A 9,962-nucleotide genomic window follows, 5' to 3' on the forward strand; every position below is an offset into this window, starting at 1 on the left:
TTAGTGCTTAAGGTCAAGAAGACCAGAGTTCAAATCCAGCCTTCTACATTTTCTAGCCACATGTTTGAACAAGTCACTTAACTTCCATTTGCCTCAGTTTCCTTAATTGTAAAATTGAATTAATAATCTCACCTATCTCCCAAGGTTGTTGTAAAAGATAACATAAAATAATATTTGTCAAATCTTAGTTAGCATGGTGCCTGCACACAATAGATACTTAATAAATGCCTGTTTTCTGTCCCCTTCACTATTAGTCATGTATACATTAGTGCCAATTAACTAGAATTTAGTTGTTTGAAGGAACCATACACCTTGTCCAGTCAAGCAACCTATCAAAGGCTAGAATATAATGATAATAAAGGTGATAGCTAATATTTATGTAACACTGTGTGCCAGGCACTGTGAGCTTAACAATTAACATATCAAGTGATCCTCACAATATTCTGGCAGGTCAGTGTTATTATTATTCCCATTTTACAAATGAGAAACCTGAGGCAAAAAAGTTAAGTGACTTATCCAGAAACCTACAGGTACTAAGTGTCTGAGGCTGAATCTAAACTCAGTCTTCCTGACTCCAGACCCAGATCTCTATTCATTGTGCCATCTAGACCCTTCTAGGTGCTCACTATTGTTAGAATTCTTGTCATTACTTACAGTTTGTTCTGGCACATATCATACATTATAGAGATAACGTGGTAGGATGAATATGGAGTGCTTCCCATTGCACCATAGTGCCTTATAAACGCTTCTCATCTACAGTTTTCTTCAGTCCAGTTTTCTCAGAGCAGTCCAATATTTGAGATCATGACCAAAGCCCATATAAACAGATTGCTTACACCTGCTCTCAAGCCCTCTTCATTCCCTGCTTTAGGAAGGGAATTGGTAAGGCATATGAGCCCTGAGTGCTTAGAATAAAACTCTAAAAAGTTATTGACACTTGTCCCAGTGACCCACCAGTTCACAGAGTGTTATCCAAGTGCCTGTTCCTCTAAGGTGATCTCAGAGTCATAATATCCCTAAGTGCTGGCAGGGCTTGGCTCTTCTGTCCTCTCCTCTTCTTAGGTCATTGGCTTTTTGATTTCTCTCAGTCCTTACTTGAACTTTTATCTGCTTCTGATTCCCCAATTCTCGGTAATTATCCCTAAATCCAAGGAGGTGTGCCTTTGGTGAAGATTAGTAAAAAAGATACATTCATAAGTTCTAATACTCTGAATTTAATAAGTGTTTTTAAGAGCCCCTTGTGGCCACTGAATGCACTGTGCTAAGGCATTGGGGATAGAAAGATAGAAATAAAATGATATTTTCCTTGATGTAGCTTTCTACTGGGAAGATCACTATGTTTAAATAAATACAAAGCAATTTCATGGTGGGGAGTGAACACTGGCAGCTGAGGGCATCAGTCAGGAGGGCGTGTACTTAAGCTGTGTCTGCAAGGGAGTTAGAGGTTCCAAGAGACAGAGGCACAGAGATAAAATATTCTAGAGACAGAGGGCAGCCCATACAAAGGCCAGAGATGCTGTGTACAGGGAAAAATCAAACAGACCAATTTGGTTGGAAGGTAGAGGAAGAGGGGGAATAACACCAAATCAATCTAAAAAGTGAAGGTGGAGCCAATTGTCAAGAACTATAAATGCCAAACAGAGAAACTGATTTTAGTCCTAGAGGCAATGGGGAGTTACTGAAGCATGTTAAGTAGGGGAGCTACCAGACTTTTTGAGTCTTTGAGAAATCGAGAAGGAACAGAAAGACCCTATTTAAAATAGAATTATTTTACTCAATTGTTGCTCCGAATTTTTAAAATTAGTACAAAACATTTGGGGGAAGTAGATCAAAAGCAAATTTAAAAACTGACATAATAGGAAAATTACTTATATTCAGAAGATTTAGATTTTAATCCTGGCAGTATCATTTAATATATGTGTGATTTTACACAAGTCATTTCTAATCTCTGAGCCTAAGGTTTTTCCATCAATGAAAAGGGAAAAAATGTACTTAGCATATACTTTTGAGTTTAAATTGCATTATGAACATTTCCCCTTACCTTTTAATTATAGACAATCAAAATAATAATGCAACTGAAATAGAAACAGGAGCCATGCATAAGGATCTCTATGGGCCACATTACCTTAGAAAATTGCATTTGTTTATATATTTCTTCCTTTTCCTTCCTCTTTCCTTCCTCCCTTCATTCTTCCTTCCCTCCCTCCTTTTTCTCCCCTCACTCCCTCCTTCCCTTCCTTCCTCTTTCAAGTTATCTTGGGACTCATGATGACAGGCAGTAGCTCAGGAAACCACAGAGATGGATTAATTCAGGGCAAGAAAATGGTGCTTATCCAGGATTCCATGATTTAAGAGTTGAAAGAGATTATAGAGTTCATATAGGGATATGCTAGAGTCAACTGAAATTGGAGCCAATTATTAACTTTTCATTTACATCTTGGAATTCAATAATCGTTACAAATCAATACTTGCATTATTATTTTGTTGATTGCCTATAATTAAAAAATAAGGAAAATGTTCATAATAAAATTTAAACTCAAAAGTGTATTCTTTTTTTCTTCCTCCTTACCCCTCCCACACCTGAGAAGTGGTTGTTAAACATTTACCAGCACACTTCTGAGATGATTTAGCCCAAATGCCTCATTTTCAAAGATAAGAAGATAAAGAAAACTGAAGCCTAAATAGTGGAAGTGAGATAATCAGAGTCAGATTGGTGAAGTTGGGATTCCAACCTATGATTTCTGACCCTAAACCTATCTTTGTACTACTCTTGAACCACTCCCTATAACCCTCTTATCTTACAAAGGCTTATTTATATGCTCTCATTATTCTCTTTCCCCTCCTCTCAAGCCAGAATAGCTAGTTATAACATTTTCCATCAAGGCTATCCTGTGTTTCGGATGATGATATCACTTTGAATGACCACAACATATATTTATTCAAGTTATTCAAATTTCTTTTAAACTTAAATATGTGTTGTGGTCATTCAAAGCAATATCATCATCATCACCATGATAATCATCATAGCTTTTACAAAATAACATTTACTGAGAATATGTTATACTAACTGAAATACAAAAGTCTCCCAAACTGAGAGTTCTCCCTCTTTTATACTGCCATATCATTGGGTCCAGTTGTTGATTCTCTGCTGGTTCTTCCAATCCATCAAAGCTCACAAAAGTTTGACATGCCCATTCTATCTCCAGTATATTTTTACTTGATCAGGGCAGAAGAAACACTCTGGAGAAAAAAGCAGCAGCAGTTCCATGTATTCATGACCACATGGCACTTGGGTGGAAGAGAGGCTGCCCCCACCCAACAACTCACAGCATTTCTTACCTTTCTGGTCATCAGAAAAGAGCCACACATAGTTACTTTCTCTGGGATCTATGTCCCCCAGCCTTCAAAACATGTTAATCTTTGGGAAGGTATTTGTTCAGGAGAGTCATTTCTATTTTAATATTCTTTCTATTTATTCCTTATCCCAGAGCTGGGGTTAAGTCTAGGGTTCATTATATATGACCAGAAAAACTTTCATTGTTCTTTTCAATATTTGGGACTTAAACATAATGGTTACGAAGGAATAGTTCATACACTGGAGTCAGGAAAACAAGTTCAAATCTTATCTCAGATGTCTTATTGAGTGTGTGGCTCTGGGAAAATTATTTCTTCTCTCTTTTCCCTAGTAACTATAACTGCAAAATAATAAGGTTAGACTCTATGGTTTCTAAAAACCCATTTTTAGCTTAAAGCAATAATTTTATGATGCTTCATGTTTTCTGATTGTGAGAAGGCCACAAATCAACTTTACACTTTACCCAACATGAAGCAATTTTATAAAGATGAAACAAAAGGTCTCTGATTAATGAGTTCCCTTAGAGAGCTAGAAGTTTTGTTAAGATTGGGTATATGTTGCAAATGAGTTGGAATTATAGGAATATTTTATTATATCGACACTAAAGGCCCTACCTCACTAACTCAATGTCTCTGGGAACTGAGTAAAGAGGCCAAGATCAAGAGGTCAGTCAAAATCAGTCATTCTGAATTGGATAAGGGTGGGACTAGCATAAGGGTCAAGGTTCAAAATCAATAAATTTAGTTCCTTCAGTTGTTGAAGAAATTTGACCAAAAGTCTTGGAATGAGGAGGTCAAAAACAGGGACTATGTTGTGTGGTATCCATGGAAAGTGTGGTACAGTATATACATGATAAAAATAGATAAAGCACTGAGCCTGAAATCAATAATACCAAAATTCAAATCTAACCTGAGATATTTACTATGTGACCTTTAGTCACTTACCTTTTGTCTGCCTCAGTTTCTTCAACTGTAAAATGTAGATAATAACATCACCTACCTCTAATGGTTATGAGGAACAAATGAGACAATATTTATCCAGTGACTACCACAGTACCTTAGACATAGTAGGTATTTAATAAAAACTTATTTCCCCCTCAAAGGGCCTAGTAATAACAGAGCTAACATTTCTATAGCATTTTAAGGTGTAAGAGAAATCTTTTTTTTTTTTCCTTCTGAGAGCTGGTTCATATTGGGAGAAAAGAGTTTGTTAGGCATCTGGTTTGGAGAGAGGAGTCACTGTTCTGGAAGAAAAACAGAAGTTGGGGGCCTTGAAGACAAATGATATAAGGGTCACTGTGGTCTGGGACACTTGAGAGCAAGTGCAATAAAAAACTAAGGTCTAATTTTAAAATCTGGAATAGCAAAGGATTATATTTCTCTAAATGAAGGATAATTTCAGGTTAAGAGATAATTAGGGGTTACTTTGTTATCTGAGCAACAATTAGAGAAGAACAACAATTCTGTTAAAATTTAGACAAATATGATTCTAGAGACTCTGAAATGCTCTTTTAGTCATAAAATTAAAGCAATTTCATTCCCCCTGTCATGAGAACAAAATAGATGGCATCTCGGTGCCTCAGAATGAGCAGCTCATTGTCTTTGCCTTTAGTGACTCTTATTAATATTAAATGGGAATCTAGTAATTATAAAGTAGTAAACAGATTGTGAAATGAAGGTTCAAACACATACTAATGGACATTCTCATTGGTAGCTCATCTTATAATAGGAAAGAGAACTTTCTGAGAGCTGCTTCTTAGAAGTGCCATAGAGAGGAAAGAGATTGATTGGGAGTGGGGGTAGAGGGCCCCGGGCTCCACTCTGGCTATCTCTTTAATTTACTATATGATTTTAGGTAAGGCATTTTCTTAGTCTGTTTACTCACATGTAAAATGGTAGAATTGGATTAGATTATATCCAAGGTCCTTTCTAACTCTAAATTCTATGATTCAAAGAGCAACATAGAAAGGTTTGGGAAAAGTTCATTTTCTTCCTCATCCCTGTTCCCCTTTTTCTTCCACAGGAGTCATTAACCAAAAGACAACTAATTCATCTCTTACATTATTCGTTAAATCATTTTGTATCTCATGACAGTGAAGTATGGTGGTGAGAGTACTGGACTGCTAGGGAGAAGCTCTGGATTCGAATTCTGACTCTGCTGCTAACCACAGGAGTTAGGTCAAGTCATTTCTTCTTTTTTTCCTTGAGCTTCATCTTTATAAAATGGGATCAATTATGCTTGAACACTTGCCAGACAGGTTTGTTTAGTAAGTTGGAAAAACCAATGGATTTGGAGGCAGAGGGCTCCATTTATGTGGGACCTGAGTTTTCCCATCTGTAAAATGAGGGGTTTGGGTCTGCTGGCTTCATAGGTCCCTTATGAGTTTAAATCTATGATTCTATTATTGTTATAAGGATCAACTGAGGTAATGGATAGGAAAACATCTTATAAACCTTATGTAGAAAAATTATGATTACTTCTAAGACATTATGTTTATAAAAAAGAAAAAGGCCTTGTATTGTTCTATATTTATCAGTGAAAGAGAGAAGAAATACATACATACATACATACATACATATATATATATATATATATATATATGCTTTCCCCCCAATCTCCTGTCATAATAAATCCTTATTGGCTTATTGATTACAGGAATAACTCAAATCAATAATACCTCTTGGAATGAAGCTGGTGGACCCTGGGATTTTGTGGGAAGAGGAGGTTAAAGGTGGAAAGATGACATAAATCATTCAAAGTATCATTGAGATTTGCATGAAAGCCAAACTCCTGACAAAATGGACAAAAATAACCCCTTGCCCAGCTTTAGCTGGTAAACAGATAGTCAAGGGAAAAGAGCCAATCCTTGGCAAAATTGTGACTAGGGTATGTTTATCTTTTAATTCTCCTTTGAGTGTCCTTTCCCCTCTGCTGTGAGGTAAACCCACATCTCTAGCAGGTAGTATAAAACCTGCAGAACTTAGAGTCAGAAGGTTTGAATTAAAGTTCCAAATGTATCATATGTCAACTGTGTGAAATGGGGCTTGCAAAGGAACCTTAGCTTGCCTTTCTGTAAAATGGAGATTAGTGATACTTAGACTTACTATCTTGCAGAATTGTTGCATAGAAAATACTTTAAAAATTTTTAATTTTTATGTACGTGAATTCTTTTACTGGTATGCAGAGCCCTCTTGCTTTCTAATATTATGCCTACTTTATATATGAGGAACTAAGCAAACACATTAAGTATCTAGGCCAGAGTCATAAAGTATTTGAGACTGAATTTGAACTGAGATTTTCCTACCTATAGGCCCAGCATTCTGTGTACTGCATCACCTAACTGCCCCTAGAAGAAGGAACATTGGAGCTGGCTTCAGAAGCCTTGGTTCTGACTTTGGTGCCCTTGAGATATTCAACTCAATTTAGCAAACATTTATTAGGTGATTACTGTTTGCAAAACCCTGAATAGAAAAACAAAATACAATGCTGTCCTGGCTCCCAATGAGTTTATATTTAATTAGGAGTGAAGATGAAAGAATATATATAATACATAAATAAATAAGTATATAGATTATGCAAAACAATAAAAAGCAATTTCAAGAGGAAATTTACTATATAATCTTAGGCAAGACATTTTCTTAACAAAAGAGAGGAGTGGGAATATGAAAAAAGATTTCATGAAGGAGTTGACCCACTAGCTCTATTTTATTTTGTTTACATTAATTTTTTTTATTTTGCTACTGAAAACGGTTTAAGCAAAAAAAAATTATACCATATTTTTTTTGTGCAACCAGCGTTCTCAATTAGAAATTAAGACAAGGGGAGAAAAGTATTATGGATTTTGATGTGGAGAAAATAAATGGGAAGTATGTGATAAAATACTGTTTGTCCTTTATTCTTGAAGTGAATCATGATATCAGGGAGATGCCATGACATGCAAAGGGATTGGATTTAGGTGAAGATTGTCATCAGCCTCACTTTTTCCTCCAGAGCCATCTGGGTCTACAGTCAATAAAATACAGCTAGGAGGAATGGAGAAATGTTATAAGCTTAAATGTAAATCTATTATGTAACACATAATATAATATGTAACAATATAGTAATACAATATATTAAATCTGGTAATAAATAATTATAATATAACTATATATGATATAAATAATAGTAGATTAGTATAGAATAATAGATATAATATAATTATATAACAATAAGATATATAATAACACAATATATTACAATGTAATATATAATAGTAGGTTTGATATAATAATGATATTATAATATATAGTAGTAAATATGATATAATATAACATATAATATATACTAAGATATATAACAGCATAATGTATTGCAATATGATAATATATAATTGTAATAGTAGATAATAATTAAACGTAGATTATAATAGTAATAATAATAATTATATGATAAAGGCCTGTTACAGCATGGTTTTAACAACACTTTGGATAATGGGAGTAAAAAAGAGCAAGTTGAGGAGGACACTTGGTTGAGAATCTGGGTTACTGAGAGAATACTGGTGTTATCCTTGATAATAACAGGGAATTTAGGAAAATGGTAAAAGTTTTAGAGGAAGGATAATGAGTTCAGCTTTATAGATATGTTCAGTTTAGTAATTATAAGGGACATTTAGGTTTTTGATGTGTGAAAGGCAATTGAAGACAAGTCTGGAGGTAAGGAGGGAAGTTAGAAGTAGATAATGATATTCTTCATCAAAGGAATAATTGAATCTATGGGAGCTGATGAGATCACTAAGTGAAAGATTATAGAGAGAAAAGAGGAGGGCTTAGGATAAACCATTTGGAACATAATAGCTGGCAAGCATAACCTGAAAAAAAGATCCAAAAAGGAAGACTGAGAAGGAGAAGTCATATTGCTAGAGGGAGAACCAAGTTATAACATCACAGAAACTTGAAGAGGAGAATATTGGGAGAAAAGGATATTTGGTAGTGTCAGAGGCTGCAGGAATGTTGAGAAGCATGATAATTTTTTTAAGGTATAGCAATTGAAATGTCATTGACAACTTTGAAGAGACTAGTTTTGTTTAAATAATGAGGTTGGAAGTCAGACTTTAGAGAGCTAAGAAGAGTGAAAGGAAAGAAAGTGAAATATTTATTTTAGATGACCTCAAGTAGTTTAGACACAAAAAAGAAGAGATATGGAATAAAAACTAGTTTACATAGACAGATTAAGTGAGATAAAGTGGATAAAAGAACAACACCATGAGCTAGGCACTGAATTTGTTGAGGAAAAAAATGGGAAAATCCTTGAGGTCAGTAAATAACAGCTATAAAATTTTTAATAAGATGGTTTTCATGAATTGAAGGAAAAAAGATTGTTATTATTATTCAGTCAATCAGTCATGTTCAGATCTTTATATCTTGGTCTTGTCTGTGGAGTTTTCTTGGCAAAGATACTAGAGTGATTTGCCATTCCCTTCTCCAGTGTATAGCCATTTTATGGATAAGGAACTCAGGCAAATAAAGTTTAGTGATTTACCAGGATCCCATAGTTAGTATCTGAGGTCAAATCTGAACTCACATCTTCCTAATTTCAGGAATGATGTTCTAATTAGTACACCATCTAGCTTTCTATACTACAGAATGATGATTATATAGGAAGAAGATGGAAGTGTCAATGGCTATAAGGAATATTCCAACCTTTTCTCCTTGTCTTGTGTGATGAGGAAGGAGAATGAAAGTTTAAGTAGTGTTAGAAAGTGTATTTAGGAAAGCTATTTCCTCAGGAAGGAGTCAGGTCACAGTAAGAGTCAGAAGATGGAAAGAATGAGAAAGGAAAAAAAATTGAGTTCAAAGTGAATTTCCTATTTATCAAGCAGGCTTTCCAGGGAGCAAAATGAAAGGTAGTGAGGAGCTTTAGCATAGAACATGGCATAGATAAGGGAGAGATGGGAAGGAAGTTCAGAAAAATGAGAATAAAAGATAGGGATGAAGAACAGAGTGTGAATGGAGACATCCAAGAATTCAGAATCACCAGATAGGAGATGATCTGACCAGATGGAGTTATTAATCAATGTGGAATTAATTCAGAAATCATTAAAAATATGTATATGTCTATGGGATACTATGAATATAATATATAAATATAATTTGATAGAAGCATGGAAAGAGGCTAGAAGGGTTCTTCACAAAGGTCTATGAATAGATTTCAGAGGATTTGAAACTGTATAGAGAAAAAATTACATTCTTATTTTCACTAATCTATAGCTGAAATATAACATTTCTTTCAATTATATAAAGACATTATTCTGAGAAGGGGTCCGTAGACTGCCTGCATTGTCAAAGAGGCCATTGATACAGAAAAAATGAATAACTCCTGGGAAGTTATATGGCACAGTTGATAGATTGCTGGGCATGGATTCAGGAGGATCTGACTTCAGATCTTACCTTAGACATGTCCTATTTGTGTTAATTCTGCTTGCCTCAGTTTCCTCACTTGTAAATTGAACTAGAATAGGAAGTGGAAAACCATTCCAATTTCTCTGCCCAGAAAATCCCAAAAGGGATCACAAAGAGACAGACACAAATGAATAATTACCATACTAATCTGAGAGCACTTCCTTTTTTTT

Source organism: Sminthopsis crassicaudata, chromosome 1, assembly GCF_048593235.1.
Source record: "Sminthopsis crassicaudata isolate SCR6 chromosome 1, ASM4859323v1, whole genome shotgun sequence".
NCBI lineage: Eukaryota > Metazoa > Chordata > Mammalia > Dasyuromorphia > Dasyuridae > Sminthopsis > Sminthopsis crassicaudata.